The sequence below is a fragment of the Taudactylus pleione genome, unplaced genomic scaffold, assembly GCF_031769625.1.
Source record: "Taudactylus pleione unplaced genomic scaffold, aTauple2 ptg000282l, whole genome shotgun sequence".
Classification (NCBI taxonomy): Eukaryota; Metazoa; Chordata; class Amphibia; order Anura; family Myobatrachidae; genus Taudactylus; species Taudactylus pleione.
This window is the reverse complement of record NW_028284684.1, coordinates 9,985,175-10,002,974: the sequence shown is the minus strand read 5'-3', so window position 1 is coordinate 10,002,974 and position 17,800 is coordinate 9,985,175. Positions and strand designations below refer to the sequence as shown.

The following is a 17,800-nucleotide window of genomic DNA, read 5'->3' as shown; positions in this document are numbered from 1 at the left end:
TGGCGGTATGTCATACCGATTCCATATAAACATGTGAACAACCATAAAAGGGAGATTATTTACAAACACAAGGCTGTATTTCACGTGCTGATGTTAACGAGAGTACATAGCAAGCGATATGCGCGGACCTCTGTGTTTTTTTTTTGGTTCTAATTCATCATATTGTTTTGGTACGGTTTTAGATTCTTTAATAATCGATAAAGAAATTAATAAAAAACCGATAAGAAAGTCAGTAAAAGCTAAAATCATGTAATTTGAACCTGTTTACATGCAATCCAAAACCCGAGTTCGTTTTTTAAATCCGAGTACTGAAAAAACTACAGAACCGAAGTGGGACTTGGTTTGATGCAGAATATCAAAGTGATTCCGAACTGGGACTCTATTCAACTCAGAACTCTTAAGTTCGGGTGTGTTTGTATCTCAGGAAAACCGAACCGCACTTCTAATTAAATATGAACGCCCACAAAGGCGGTGCTGCTGCTGGTGGAGCATCGGAAGACCGGTGAAAAGTGCATACACTGTTTACTTTTTGTCCAATATTGTACCATCAAATCTGATTAAAATTATACTGCACATAAAACCAGATCTTTCGGTTCGTCTTGTTTTTTTCCAATAAAACATGATCAATGGTGCGAACACTAGACACTCTTGACATATCGCATGAACGGTTTAGGAATCAAAAGAACAGCCCAACAATTGTACAGGTGTGTTCCCATCTTAAGACTTTATTTTATAAGTCAACTGTAAAATAATATTTTAGTCTTATTGCACCTACCACAGTTTATTTTGTAAATGTAAAATGTCCTACATTATTATTATTATTATTATTATTATTATTATTATTATATATGATGCAAGCAGATGCCAAGCTTAGGTACTCTTATTGACCAAATGAGCAATTCAGCAGCGAGGGACTAATTATCAGTGTTCAAGACTTGGGGTAAGTAAGCACACCCCATTAAAGATTATTCAGATTTGGGAGACTCCTATCTTGTATGCAGTCGTCGTGCATCTCCACTGCATAGACTGTGGTTCCTCCTCTCTTTCTCAGAAGCTGTCAGAGAATCTGAATCCCTGATCATGTATTCATAGAGTTTGCCTGAGTAACAGGTAATATTGCTGAACGATAATGGTGGCTGGCTTTGCTTGCTGTCTGTCTAATCTGAGATTGGTCATACTTCCCAACCATTCCAGTGTTGGAAGGACAGTTATTTAAATGGACTTTCCCATGGTCAGTTATGAATAAAGGGAAGTTGAGAGGTATGTCTGTAATACCCAGATGCCACACACTGAGAAGATAGGTGCCTCCTGTCCATGCAGCAGTTCTAGAGTGTTTCAGGTGGAGTGAAGGGAGGTTGGGGTTGCCTATTATTACAGAAGAGCTAAGCATGCCCACTGAGGTGTGGGCCATATTATCTGTTGTCAAACCACGCCAGCATGTTTTAATTCTTATTTTCAGAATACTGGGAGGTATGGATTGGTCTGTAGCTCAGTTCTGCATTATTGCTGCTCAGTACGCTGTAACTAAACAAATCACCAACCATGATTATAAAATATATCTTGATTAGGCTAAAGCTTTATCTGGGCCTAATCCAACTGGAAAGTGTGTTAGGTTTTCTATAAAGACCACTCACAAAAGTGTTTTCTACTCTCCTGGCAAAATGGTTGGGCTATCCTATCGCTGCCTCTTGCATGTGCAGTAACACAGTTGGAATTTAGAGTTTTGAGTAAGTTGCACATGCAGATCTCTACAGCTAGAGTGGTGGACTGGGGGACGTGCAAATGCAACTGAATTACAGTACACTCTGCAAGGAACTCCTCGGCATGGGGTAATTCTGCAATAGTGGAACTCAGCCACAGCTTGTTCAGTGCAAGACTCAATTCCTTATTGAAATTCTGCAGAGGCATGACTCAAACAGCTCAGAGTCCTGAGTCCCTTAAGCATTACGTCACATCCACGATGCTTAAGGGAGTCGGAATCTACTTTGTCTGCACTGTGCATTCTGCAGCAGCAACCCCATTCAGACATCGGAGGAACATGAGGCTGTCACAGCAACATCATCAGGAGCCAACCAGGATTTACAGGTGACACTGCAGCATAGGGGGCAATGTGTAGTATAATAGAGGAGCAATAGAGGAGCACTGGCATATGGTGGACACTGTGGCATAAGGGGATACTCTGGAACATAATAGGGGAGCACTAGGTGGCATAATAGGGGGGAACTATGTGGCATATAGGGTACACTCATAATAGGGGGACACTATGTGGCATACGGGGGACACCATGGCATAATTGGGAGACACTGGGTGGCATCATAAGGGGCACTTTGTGGCATAAAAGGGGGGCACTAGGTGGCATCATAAGGAGCACTGTGTGGCATAATAGGAGGGAACTGTGTGGCATATAGGGTACACTGTGTCATAATAGGGGGACACTGTGTGGCATAATAGAGTACACTGCAGCATATGGGGGGCACGGTGTGGCATAACTAGACACTTTGTGGCTTACAGGAAACACTGTCATATGGAAGACATTGTGAGGCATAATAGGGGACACTGTAGCAATAGCATAGGGGCACTGTGTGGCATTCTGTAATTTTCACACTGCTATTTGGCATTCTGTAATTTTATTGGCAGGGGCCCTCAAAAATGTGTTGCCCTGGGGTCCCTACACTCCTTAATCCAGCCCTGGAGAAAGGTAGGGAGATAAGTCCATGTACAAACCGACAGAGACAAATAGAAATGCGGAGACAGTAAGACGCATAGACAGCTGTAGACAGACGGTGAGATAACAGTACTCACATTGTCTTCCTCTGCCAAGGCTGTGCGGTGCTCAGTAACAGGTCACTCCAATGCAGGGGAAACCAGTGGGGAGGAGAGGAGGGGAAGTGGGGTCAGGAACACACATGCTAGAAGTTAGGTGATGTGTTGCTCTTGTTCCGGGAAGGAGGTGAATCCATGGGAGATGGAAGTTCGAGCCATGGGCCCCCTATACTCCCACTTAATCCAGCCTCACTGGCACCAATGATCCCAGCCACAAACTGCTACTGATTCACAAGCAAACTGTCTGTGATTCAGAACAATATAAAAGTGGACGGTAGTCGCTCTCAGGGTAATGCCATCACTAACTAAACCACTAGCAGCTTACTCTATGAGGTGTTCCAACCTCCTATGATTTATAGTAGCAGTGATGGGGGAAGGGTAAGCGCTCTGTGGTATATAATGGTATACTGTTTGTCCCTTATTGTGTATAATACTGATTTAGGTACCTGATAATAGATAATACATAATATATACTTATGGAGTTATATGTGTTGGCTGTATCCTAAACTATGAGTTTTTACAAAATATAATAGCTCTGAGTTTTTAATCCGACTGGTCAGCAATAACTGTGGGCAGAATCTTCAATTAATAATTACCAGTACCAGTGTCCATGCAATCCTGATACTGCACTCATTGTTTTGAGGTACCCAAGGTGAAGTAGAGGAGAGAGAAGGTGTTCACAATGCACGCAACAGATAAGAAATAACGGCAGCAACATACAGGATTAGGACTTCACCTCAAGTCCAGTATTATTGAAAACACTGCCTACAGTTTTTGCCATATGTTTATAATTCTGAACTGACTTTTGCACAATTTTTGTCACCAGTGACTTCACACACAGACTATAATTATTAATTGAAGATTCTGCCCACAGTTATTGCTGACCAGTCGGATTAAAAACTCAGAGCTATTATATTTTGTAAAAACTCATAGTTTAGGATACAGCCAACACATATAACTCCATAAGTATATATTATGTATTATCTATTATCAGGTACCTATATTAGTATTATACACAATAAGGGACAGGCAGTATACCATTATATACCACAGAGCGCTTACCCTTCCCTCATCACTGTCTGTAAATCAGAAGCAGTTTGCGTCTGTGATCATAGGCACCGGCATAATGGTCCTAAGCCTACTTGTCAATGAGACCCCTTACGTGTGTTCCCATGCCTCCGCTGTCTTTGATAGTTACTCTGCCGAGAGCTGAGCTGAGTTAATAAGTATAAAATAATTATAATTCAGTATGTGGCACATCTAGGTACAGTAGCCATGAACTGCTTGCTGATGCTTGTATAACTATAAGTGCCAGCATTCCCATGGTTGTCAGAGCATGACAACACTTCCAGGACTACAAGTGCTCCTATGCCCTACATCTTGGGACCTGTAATACTACAAGTACAAAGAAAAACCAGAAGCACACGCTCTATGAAAAGCCATTTAGAAATAAATATTAGCGGAACAGAAAAAGAAATAAGAAATGCAAATAGATAGCAGTGACTTGATACAATATAGCAGCAGTAATAAAAAAATGTGTACTATCAGGTGGAGATGTCAGTGCACAAGCAGAAGTGGCTAGATGGTCATCATCATCACCACCATCATGTATCATTACACCAAGTCTCCAGTGCCATTGTATCTAGAGATGTGTCTGGCCACTTTTAATTATGTTGTGCTAACATGAGCATGCTCATACTAAATTCAGTTCATGCTTTACTGCCCCTCCTGGACCCTGCTCTCCCTCTCTAGGTGTATGGGGCAAGTCTGCAGTATCCATAACTCTAATTACGAAAGCCTATTTGCTGCACAGAACAGCACAGTACATATATACGGATCTTATGTCCAACTATGAGGCCCTCTATTTATACAATTGAAATCTAGTTGATTGTATTAGCATGCGAAGCAATATGTGGATTACACTTGTTCACGCATATATTTTGCTTTGCTTTTAGAGCCTCTATTTCAATAACCGAAGCACAGTTACCTTTACTAGAGAATTATTTGCCCCATTTTGGATAGATGTTAGTGCAGGCAAATCTGAGATGTGAGTGTTGAGTAGAAGAGATATAAATTTGTAGTCCATTAGATTGTGGGTACATCATACAAACCAGCATTAGAGGAGTACTGTCTTCACTATGTTCTAAATAAATAAGATGTAATAGCAAACAGTTGCACCAATGGGAGGGGGGTGCAAGGTGGCCATGATGAGACATAACCCTCATGGTGTGGCCACACTTCCTACAGCTCATCAGATAGGACTGACAGGGCATAACAAAGCCCCCCTCCAGCCTCATAACTTACCCAAGCTCTTACAGACCCTGATAGCAAATATTGTACTTTAGTGTGCAACTCCCTGCAATTGCTTTCATCACAGCTTGCTAGTTATGCTAAATAATACAAATTTCTTTAAAAAGATTGTTGACAATTGTCCTGCTTCAGAATTGGATTGCTGCTGCGTCTTTGGACTATGCTAATGCTGCAACAGTGTCTGAGGATAGAAGATGCCCACTGCCAGCATCACAGATCCCAGTGCTGCATCCAAAGACGCATCAATATCGCAACTATCAGTAACGGCATTGGCCATCTGAATGAGCCTAAGGCTATCAGAAAGGCTGTCTTCGCTCAGTAGCCGAGGCCAATAAATATGCGTCTGAAGAAGCAGACACTGGTCTCACCACTCCCAGAAAATGAGTGAATGCAGCCCATTCCCAGCTCCCAAATGGCAACAGCACGTCAATCACGCTGCGGCTTGGAGGCACTGTGACCGTAGTCGCTGAAAGAGGCCTGCACATGCGCAGTACACATCCTGTACATGCGCAGATCTCCAACCATCGGAGATGTATGCAGACCATCAGCTTTGCGTACATCTCTGAATCAGTCCCAATTACAATAAACTACACATACACCAAAGTTAGAGCCCCTTACTGCTTTAAATCTCACTGCTTAATCTTTGATGAAAAAAAAATGCTGGTACCATTTACAATAGTATCAGTGACAATGTCATCTCAGCCAAAAGTATTAATCATTTTACTTCTTTCCATCACATCGATGTATGAAGTCACCGTAAAGGGTGATGATAAAATCAGCTTATGCTATACAAATGTGATTTTTTTTTTTGCACAAGTTTGAGATAATGTAGCAAAAGACACAATAGTAGTAGGATAAACGATCTGTATCAACAACCTGCTGGAAACAAATATAAATCCTTAGAAACAAATCATTGGGTTACCGAGAACATGACAATCCATTTTACTCTGTGCCTAAATGATTAAAGAAGATGTATACAGTTTTATCCTTTAATTCAATTTTTGTAATGTACATATGTAGAATGTTGTGTAATGTTCTCCGCCTTGATACGCTGATTTGTTTATACATCTCTTACCACACACTTAGATGTAGCAATTGTTAGGATAATCTTAGTTAATGCCAATTGCACTACTGGTTTTGTAAATTCACATGATTGGAGGAAGTAACCACCCACACTCTCTCTTCCCAAAATGCTTCTCACTTATAATTATTGGTCAAAGGCTGAGTGCAGGGGATATAATCATGACAACCATCTATTATGCAAATTAAATTAATTATTCAGGGAGCAGACATGGAATGCAAATTGGTGTCATTCATGAACAAAGTTTAGGATTCAGCATACGGTATATGTTCTGATGTTTCCCCCATAAAATTTATTTATATAATAATTCAAACCAGCTTCTGTAATATTATGTTCTTCATAGGAAGAAAGTAGTCAATTATATTTTAAAGACAACTAAAGCAGATACTGTATGCAATTCTAGAATGTTAAGTTATCATTATTGTAATTATTATTATTAATAAATAAATATCATTATTAGCATCACTGTGATTTCTCTTGTTACTATAATTATTGTTATTGTGCTTGAAAAGTCCCTAAAGGAAAATATGTCCAATAAAGAAAAAAGTGTAAAAAAACTGTTTTGTGGTGACAATCTAAAAATAATAGAACAGTGAATGTTTGTTTCATAGAACAAATGAAGAAGCATCTCAGCTTCAATTTGTAATATAGTGACCCCTTAGCTGGTACCTTTATCAGTAAGTATAGCTGGTCAATTTGTTAAATGGAAACGTGGGCACCACTTTGTCAGGTGTAATTGCAGGTAATGCATGTCGTGTATTTAAGTAATGTAGGGATTTCTGCTTGTATTACTCAACTCCATATTCCCAAGAGTGATTGTGGTGCTCAGGAAGACATGGCTAATACATGAACATGACATCCTGGGTGTCAGTAAGGGAAAGGTGATGTAGAAGGATGCAGTCCACCCTTTGCTTAACAACTAACATATATATATATAATACCCCTAATTTTTGCTCTAATATAGTAATAAATGGAATAAATTCTAAATAACAATGTATATCAGCTGCACCTCTCTACTGGCCCCCTGTTAGATGAGCCTATAAAATAAATAAGAAAGGAAAAATAAAGGGCGCTAAAAGACGACACTATAAAGTTAATGTTACTGTAAAACCTCCTCGCTATATGCAACAATTTAACATGAAATGTGATAGTTCGTTTGTAAGTAAAGTCATCCTTGATAGATGATGTAATCATTAAGAAATCCCTATAATGATATTTGGTGATTACCTTTTGGCCTTATTTGTCTGGGTGTTTCTCTGGTGCGAGGGTCTATTGCAGTACAATCCAAAGGAAGGATTGAATATTCGGAGGGATTTATACCAGATTTTTAATTACCTACAGAGAATACTGAAGTGACCTATTTCAACTACAGAAAAAGATTCCCATCTATTGCATCATCTATCCAGGATGGATTGGTCTTGAGACTTTACTTACAAACGAACTATCACATTTCATGTTAAATTGTTGCATATAGCGAGGAGGTTTTACAGTAACATTAACTTTATATTGTCGTCTTTTAGCGTCCTTTCTTTTTTCCTTTTATATTTATGTAATTATATATACTGTGTGTATATATATATATATATATATATATATATAAAGTCACAGTCCAAATGCCCGGCACTCACACCAAATGAAAACAGTAACCCGGGTGCCTGTCCTGCTGCACAAGCAGTTAATGTATGGAACAATGCTGGATGGCACTCCGGAATCAGAATAAAGATCAATAAAGTAATCACAACACACTGTAAGTTGTCGTCAACGTTTCAGAGGTTTGCCCTCTTTTATCAAGACATCACAAAATACTGACTTACAATAACACGTATAAATAGACACTCACCTCCGTGCAGCCACAAACCCCGTTCAGTCGCGATGGCGTCATCACTAGCGGACCCCCGCCGGCGTCACAGCAACCTGCAGGGGGCATGGCCTACCATACGTGCCCATCACCGTGGCAACTGTGACAACAACAGGATATAATGAAGCAATCCATTCAGTGAATCAGCCCGACGCTGGCAGCCAGAAGGGAGAAGATCCTGACAGGGCAGGTGAGTACCCTATGCCTACCCTCCTCCCCCCCCCTAACTATACCTTAGTGGTGCCTAACCCTAACCTCCCCCCCCGAGGGTGCCTAACCTTAAACCCCCCTTACTGCACCCTAAACCTTACCCTCCCGAGGGGGTGCCTAACCCTAACCTCCCCCCTGGGGGTACCACCCCCCCCCCCCTAGGTGTGCCTAATGCTAACCTCACCCCAGAAAACCTAACCCGCTACGCTCTCTTAAATCGAACCCTCCCCCCCTACCTGCGGATAACGCTAAGAGCACCCCGGACTTACCTTATTTGGTCTGACGTCCTTCGGCGATGATTAAGATAGGCGTTGGTATTTCGACGCCTTGCCGTGATTCGGATGTAGTGCAGCATGTTCTGATGATAGCAGCTGGGGTGGAGCAGGCTGGACACTCCCATGTTACAGCCACATATACATTTTGCTTATTGGGAAGAGATATTAGGACTTAAGGATGGTCTAGGCCTAGGTACACTTTCTCTGTAACTTGCTCATTCATCCTTGGATATGTTCACGTACTATGCCACTCAGCTGGATGATCCCACATGCAAAAATTCCTAGACAATTCTTGTTTCTAATGTGTCATGGTTATTATTCACAATATATTTGCACATTTTGTTTTCATTTATAATTTATTATCCATTCTGTATGTGTTCATTGGGCTAGATTCAATTAGCTGTGGAAACTGGCAGCTTGGTGCGTTACTACCTCCTACTAGCTGATTTCTGCTTACAGCCTATGGAGTTGCAGTCAGAAATCAGCCACCGTAACTGGCCAAAAGATGCATAGCGCCAGCTTCCAATGGATGCTTACATGGCTGATTGAATTCAGGCCATAGTGTTGGAAGAATAAAGTTTTTCCTTCAGTATTACAAACTTAGCAGAACTTCTCCAAGCTTACTTACATAATTTAAGCTTCTCTAGTGACTAGGTTAACATGTGGCATGTTTTGAGAGAGAACAGAACAATACAAACTTTTAGGATGTTAATGCCACTCTATGAGTTTCTCAAGAATCATGTCCTTCTATATAAGAAAGCTTTGTTCCAGTGCAGAGCTTAGCCACAGGGCCTTTCCCTTATCTCTTTGGCTTCTGAGACAGATTGAAGCTAAAAATTATCGGAGTGCTGATGGATACTTCTGGATATAGAGACACACATTCAGGCCTTGCTGCGATGGCAATCACAAACTGTATTCTTATTGCTTCATACTGTTTCTGTAATAGGCCAGACAACGCTGACATTTGTGTTAAAAAAATACAGCACAAGTCTTAAATCCTGCTGAGCCCAGTTCCAAAGGCCATTAAGACATCCTGGGGGGTGTTGTATATTGAATATTAACAAGGGCAATATTTTCAAGGTTTTATTTCCTTCTTTACTGTAATCTTATTCTTGTTATAAAGCACATTTGTTCTAATTCGTTAGTTTAGATTAATTTTCCTTTTCTGATTTCTTTGTTTATTCTCTTAATACTGCTGATTAGCTCTGTCATTAATGTATTGTGGCCCTGATTAAGCAAGAAACACAATTGAAAAGCTGGACGCAGGCTATAGATATATGATGTATGCACGCAGGCATATTTGCAATTGCATCCTTGCAATAATGCAAATGCAGCAGGAGCGGTATGACACCCCCTGCTGCATTGCGATCCCAGCACTGTGATGGAGGTTGCAGTGCTGGGATCACCATCGCGACCATTGCTACTATCGGTGGTCGATGGTCGCGATGGTGGCCGGCGCCGGGCCTACGGCCAGCTGAGTAAGCCTCAGCTTACTCAGTCTGGCCGGCTTGCGAGCCCAGGATACTGCGTTGATCAACGCAGATCCTGGGCTTGCCACTCCCGGAAAACAGGGTGGATACGACCCCGTTTCCTGGAACGGCTGCTGCACCCGCCCCCGCACCGGCCCTTAAATGCCTCTGCCTGTCAATCAGGGAGAGGCATTCAAGGGCTAGCGAGCGTGTTAGCAGGATCCATTCTGCACACTCGCAGAATGGGTCCTGCGCATGTGTAGACTCTTGATAATCTCTGTGTTCAGCAGTGCACTTGCGTACACTGCTGAATTAGCCCCTGTGTGAGTTAGGAAGATGTAACATACTGTTAGTGGTAGAAGAGATGGACATATTTTAAAATGACCTATATTGTATAAAGCATGACTCCCAAGTGTGCTGTTTTAGGCAGGATAATCCCGATTTGTGGGATAGTAACAGCCTTAATCCAGTGGACATATTTGTTCCACCTCTCAAAATGTTTGTCCCGACTCCTTGGTGATCCGGTGCTGCATACACATGTTAATGGTATGTGTGGAAATTCAAAAATGTATATGGGAGGTGGCTGGCTGCTACTTATTGCTTCAGAAGCACAAGGCACATCCCCGGGGGGATATGGCATCATTGCACCTCTTTGCGTTAATCGGGCCAAGGTTGGGAGCTGGGGCGTAACTAGATCATACTTGCCGACTTTGTATGTGGGTGGAGTTGGGGCCGCCGGAATTGTGTCATTAAGCCCTGCCCCCTCACAGAAATTTGATGCAATGACGCATATATTGATTAGGTTCGGGGCTAAATGATGCGATTCTCATAGAATCGCATCATTAGGCACCGCCCCCAATGCCCGTACCCGCCGATCGCCGCTAATAGTCTCCCCATTCTGCCTACTTCACTAGGAAGTGGCCAGACTGAGGGAGCAGTGGCTACCCTTCCGGAGGCCTCCCGCGAATTCCGGGAGGGTAGTCATGTATGAACTAGGTATTTGAAGGTCCCATAGCAAAAGTTTGTAAGGGCCCTATATAATTCTGACAAGGGAGATGGGCCCAACTCAGCTCTTGGCATAGCAGATGCACTCCTTGCACCTATGGTAGTTACTCCCATGGCTGGGAGGTATGTATTAACTATATGATTACACAACTGAGCTTTAATCCCTGCTATCATATATTGATGACAATACCTCCATAGATTTTACCTAGGAGCTGCAGGGCTGCTGCCCTCCCAGTAAAATCCACCACCTCAGTCAGCCAGTTGCAGTCCATGACTGCACTGGCTGCACTGTGACTGGCAGTTGCTTCCCAGTCACATAAACAACAGGCAGACTAAGGGGGAAGTGTCCAGATGGAAGTCTCTCCTCTGTCTTTCGGACAGCTCTACCCAGCTTCTAGGGACTGCAGATGATGCAGCCCTTTGGAAGCCAGTGAAATGCGCATTCGTGACCACCGCTGCTAGTGCGCATGCACGTCTCCCCACCGTTAGTGCGCAATCACTGGTCCCGGCGCCTGTAGGCTTGATTGTACAGGTGCCAGGACCCGGTCAGGAGGCTGGAGTCGGTGAGTGTTGTTTACTCATGCATCGGCATGTTATGGTCGGAAACAACCAGCGATGCGCATGCCCGCTGGTCATTTCCGACATCTATCATCGACCGTACATGCTGGTCAACCTGATCCCGTCAGGTTCAGCATGTGCGGGGATGATGGATGTGCCTGGACTGAACGAGTAAACGTTCAGTGTAGGCACATCACTAGACATGGAAACGACAGCATGATTACAATGTTGTAATCGTGCTGTCGTTTCCATGTTTACTAGTGGATACGCGTCTTGAGATGGTAGAAGCCGCCGCTGAAAATAACTATGGGAAAAATTCATGAAAATGTGAATTTTGTGAGTACTACTATTATAATGACCATGAAAAAACATATTTAATCTAATATGATAACATTTTAAACTAGGGGTGTGCACCGGCCACTTTTCGTGTTTTGTGTTTTGGTTTTGGATCTGGATCTTTCTTCGTGTTTTGGATCTGGATTGGTTTTGCCAAAACCACCCTTCCGTGTTTTGGGTTCTGGGTTTTGTGTTTTGGATCTGTATTTTTTTGAAAAAAAGCATAAAAACAGCTAAAATCACAGAATTTGTAGGTTTTTCTGCTCCTATGCTATTATTAACCTCAATAACCTTAATTTCCACTCATTTCCAGTCTATTCTGAACACCTCACACCTCACAATAGTGTTTTTATGTCCAAAAGGTTGCACCGAGGTAGCTGGATGACTATGCTAAGCGACACGAGTGGGCGGCACAAACACGTGACCCATCTAGGAGTGACACTGCAGTGGCAGACAGGATGGCAGTTAGAAAAACTAGGCCCCAAACTGTACATAATGCAAAGAAAAAAAGAGGTGCAAGATGGAATTGTCCTTGGGCCCTCCCACCCACCCTTATGTTGTATAAACAGGACATGCACACTTTAACAAATCAATCATTTCAGCGCCAGGGTCTGCCACACAACTGTGGCTGAAATGATTGGTTCGTTTGGGCCCCCACAAAACAAGCTGGCAATTAATGTGTCCCTGCACAAACTGGCTCTACGGAGGCAAGATGTCATCCTCATCCTCCTCATCCACCGATTCCTCACCCTCTTCAGTGTGTACATCCTCATCCTCACAAAGTATTAACTCGTCCCCACTTGAATCCACCACCACAGGTCCCTCTGTACGTTCTGGAGGCTGGTCTCCCTGGAAGAGCTGATAATTCATTTTGATGAACATCATCTTCTCCACATTCTGTGGAAGCAACCTCCTACGCCTTTCGCTGACAAGGTTCCCGGCTGCACTAAACACTCTTTCGGAGTACACACTGGAGGGGGGGCAACTCAGGTAAAATAGAGCCAGTTTGTACAGGGGCCTCCAAATTGCCTCTTTTTCCTGCCAGTACAGGTATGGACTGTCTGACATGCCTACTTGGATGCTGTCACCGATGTAATCCTCCACCATTCTGTCAATGGTGACAGTATCATATGCAGTGACAGTAGACATGTCAGAAATTGTTGCCAGGTCCTTCAGTCCGGACCAGATGTCCAAACTTGGTCCTGCCTGCCCTGCATCACCGCCAGCGGGTTGCTTAGGATACCTAAGTTTTTTCCTGGCAGCCCCAGTTGCGGGAGAAAATGAAGAAGGAGCCGTTGACGTGTCACGTTCCGCTTCAGCTGACAGTGTGTTCACCAGCAGGTCTTTGCACCTCTGCAGGCTTGTGTCGGCCGGAAAGAGAGACACCACATAGGCTTTAAACCTAGGATCGAGCACGGTGGCCAAAATGTAGTGGTCTGATTTCAACAGATTGACCACCCTGGAATCCTGGCAAAGCGAATGAAGGGCTTCATCCACAAGTCCCACATGCCGAGCGGAATCGCTCCGTCTTAGCTCCTCCTTCACTTTCTCCAGCTGCTTCTGCAAAAGCCTGATGAGGGGAATGACCTGACTCAAGCTGGCAGTGTCTGAACTGACTTCACGTGTGGCAAGTTCGAAGGGCTGAAGAACCTTGCACAACACGGAAATCATTCTCCACTGCGCTTGAGTCAGGTGCATACCCCCTCCTTTGCCTATGTCATAGGTGGATGTATAGGCTTGTATGGCCTTTTGCTGCTCCTCCATCCTCTGAAGCATATAGAGGGTTGAGTTCCACCGCGTCACAACCTCTTGCTTCAGGTGATGGCGGGGCAGGTTCAAGAGTGTTTGCTGGCGCTCCAGTCTTCGGCACGCAGTCGCTGAATGGCGAAAGTGGCCAGAAATTTTTCGGGCCACCCAAAGCGTCTCCTGCACGCCCCTGTCGCTTTTCAGAAAATTCTGCACCACCAAGTTTATTGTGTGAGCAAAACATGGGACGTGCTGGAATTTGCCCAGATGTAATGCCCGCACAATATTGGTGGCGTTGTCAGATATCACAAATCCCCAGGAGAGTCTAAGTGGGGTAAGCCACTGGGCGATGATTTCCCTCAGTTTCTCTAAGAGGTTGTCGGCGGTGTGCCTCTTACTGAAACCGGTGATACACAGCGTAGCCTGCCTTGTAACGAGCTGGCGTTTCTGAGATGCTGCTACTGGTGACGCTGCTGCTGTTGCTGCGTAAGGTGATACATCTACCCAGTGGGCTGTCACAGTCATATAGTCCTTAGTCTGCCCTGTTCCACTTGTCCACATGTCCGTGGTTAAGTGGACATTGTGTACAACGGCATTTTTCAGGACACTGAGGACACTTTTTCTGACGTTTCTGTACAGTCTCGGTATCGCCTGCCTAGTGAAGTGGAATCTAGACGGGATTTGGAACCAGGGACACACTACCTCCATCAATTGTCTAAATCCCACTGCACTAATGGCGGATACCGGACGCACGTCTAACACCAACATAGCAGTCAAGGCCTCAGTTATACGTTTTGCTTCAGGATGACTGCTGTCGTACTTCATCCTCCTCGCTAAGGACTGTTGGAGGGTCAATTGTTTAGTAAAAGTAGTGGTGTTCCTACTTCCTCTCTGGGATGATGAACGACTCCCAGCAGCAGCAACAGCAGCAGCGGCAGCAGTAGGCGTAGCAATGCAGGATCCTCCAGAGGAATCCCGGATAGGAGAGTCAGTCATGCCAGTGACATGGCCTGCAGGACTACTTCCGATCCTGACTAAGGAGGAAATTGACGAGGAGGGAGTTGACGGTGTGGTTTGCAGGCGCTTGGATACAACAGGACAACGGGATTTAGGTGTCCCTGGACTGCTTACGGTCTTAGCCAAAGTTTCTGAACTTGACAGTAACTTTTTATGAACGCGCTGCAGGTGCCGTATAAGGGAGGATGTTCCTAGGTGGTTGACGTCCCTACCCCTACTTATTTCACCTTTACATATGGTACATATGGCAAGACAGTTGTTGTCCGGATTTGGATAGAAATATTGCCAGACCAAAGAGGTGGAATGTTTGGTCTTCTGCCCAGGCATGACCGTGATGGGCTTTTTCATCCCACGGACAACAACTGTCTCCCCCGGAGCCTGATTTAAACAAACCACATCACCATCAGAATCCTCCTCGCCAACTTCCTCCTCAGCGCCAGCTACACCAGTATCCTCATCCTGTTGTACTTCAACAGTGACATCTTCAATTTGCATATCAGCAAGTGGACTGTGGGTGCTCCTTTCAGCACTTGCAGGGGGCGTGCAAATGGTGGAAAGAGCCACCTCTTCCCGTCCAGTGCTGGGAAGGTCAGGCATCGCAACCACCACCACACTTGGACTCTCCTTGGGGATTTGTGATATCTTCTTAGAAAGCACAGTTCTTCGCTGTGCTTTTGCCAGCTTAACTCTTTTGATTTTTTTAGTGGGAGGAGGGCTTCCATCGTCATGTGAAGCTGAACCACTAGTCATGAACATACTAGGGATCGACCTTAGCCGTTCCTTGCCACTCCGTGTCGTAAATGGCATATTGGCAAGTTTACGTTTCTCTTCAGCTGATTTAAATGTCTTTTTCAAGGTCATTTTCCTGAACTTTGCCATTTGGGATTGTATGTGCCCTCTACTATGACATTGGGCATCGGCCTTGGCAGACGACGTTGATGGCATGTTATCGTCTATGTCATGACTAGTGGCAGCAGCTTCAGCACTAGGAGGAAGTGGTTCTTGATCTTTCTCTATTTTATTTTTATCGGAGAAAGTTTGGTCCTCCATTTATGTTATATCGATTTGATATATACGTGCGGCTAAACCCAGAAAATAATTTTTTTTTTGGTTTGGACTGGAGTGTACTTTCGGGGGTTACAGCACCCTTAACGGTCAAGCCAGCCGGCCCTTTACTTATGACACAGGCGCACGCTTGGCACTACTTTGTTGATGCACGTGCGGCTACTGCGCACACAATTCACAAACACAGAAAATAATTTTTTTTTTGGTTTGGACTGGAGTGTACTTTCGGGGGTTACAGCACCCTTAACGGTCAAGCCAGCCGGCCCTTTACTTATGACACAGGCGCACGCTTGGCACTACTTTGTTGATGCACGTGCGGCTACTGCGCACACAATTCACAAACACAGAAAATAATTTATTTTTTGGTTTGGACTGGAGTGTACTTTCGGGGGTTACAGCACCCTTAACGGTCAAGCCAGCCGGCCCTTTACTTATGACACAGGCGCACGCTTGGCACTACTTTGTTGATGCACGTGCGGCTACTGCGCACACAATTCACAAACACAGAAAATAATTTTTTTTTTGGTTTGGACTGGAGTGTACTTTCGGGGGTTACAGCACCCTTAACGGTCAAGCCAGCCGGCCCTTTACTTATGACACAGGCGCACGCTTGGCACTACTTTGTTGATGCACGTGCGGCTACTGCGCACACAATTCACAAACACAGAAAATAATTTTTTTTTGGTTTGGACTGGAGTGTACTTTCGGGGGTTACAGCACCCTTTAACGGTCAAGCCAGCCGGCCCTTTACTTATGACACAGGCGCACGCTTGGCACTACTTTGTTGATGCACGTGCGGCTACTGCGCACACAATTCACAAACACAGAAAATAATTTTTTTTTAGGTTTGGACTGGAGTGTACTTTCGGGGGTTACAGCACCCTTAACGGTCAAGCCAGCCGGCCCTTTACTTATGACACAGGCGCACGCTTGGCACTACTTTGTTGATGCACGTGCGGCTACTGCGCACACAATTCACAAACACAGAAAATAATTTTTTTTTGGGTTTGGACTGGAGTGTACTTTCGGGGGTTACAGCACCCTTTAACGGTCAAGCCAGCCGGCCCTTTACTTATGACACAGGCGCACGCTTGGCACTACTTTGTTGATGCACGTGCGGCTACTGTGCACACAATTCACAAACACAGAAAATAATTTTTTTTTAGGTTTGGACTGGAGTGTACTTTCGGGGGTTACAGCACCCTTAACGGTCAAGCCAGCCGGCCCTTTACTTATGACACAGGTGCACGCTTGGCACTACTTTGTTGATGCACGTGCGGCTACTGCGCACACAATTCACAAACACAGAAAATAATTTTTTTTTGGTTTGGACTGGAGTGTACTTTCGGAGGTTACAGCACCCTTTAACGGTCAAGCCAGCCGGCCCTTTACTTATGACACAGGCGCACGCTTGGCACTACTTTGTTGATGCACGTGCGGCTACTGCGCACACAATTCACAAACACAGAAAATAATTTTTTTTTAGGTTTGGACTGGAGTGTACTTTCGGGGGTTACAGCACCCTTAACGGTCAAGCCAGCCGGCCCTTTACTTATGACACAGGCGCACGCTTGGCACTACTTTGTTGATGCACGTGCGGCTACTGCGCACACAATTCACAAACACAGAAAATAATTTTTTTTTTGGTTTGGACTGGAGTGTACTTTCGGGGGTTACAGCACCCTTAACGGTCAAGCCAGCCGGCCCTTTACTTATGACACAGGCGCACGCTTGGCACTACTTTGTTGATGCACGTGCGGCTACTGCGCACACAATTCACAAACACAGAAAATAATTTTTTTTTTGGTTTGGACTGGAGTGTACTTTCGGGGGTTACAGCACCCTTAACGGTCAAGCCAGCCGGCCCTTTACTTATGACACAGGCGCACGTTTGGCACTACTTTGTTGATGCACGTGCGGCTACTGCGCACACAATTCACAAACACAGAAAATAATTTTTTTTTTGGTTTGGACTGGAGTGTACTTTCGGGGGTTACAGCACCCTTAACGGTCAAGCCAGCCGGCCCTTTACTTATGACACAGGCGC

General features: G+C 44.3%; 1 protein-coding gene across 1 annotated transcript in view; it reads left to right on the top strand.

Annotated features, from left to right (window-relative positions):
* TMEM132C (transmembrane protein 132C) overlaps nt 1-17,800 on the top strand; it is a 594,252-nt gene that overhangs the window by 66,534 nt on the left and 509,918 nt on the right. The gene's annotated exons all lie outside the window — the stretch shown is intronic.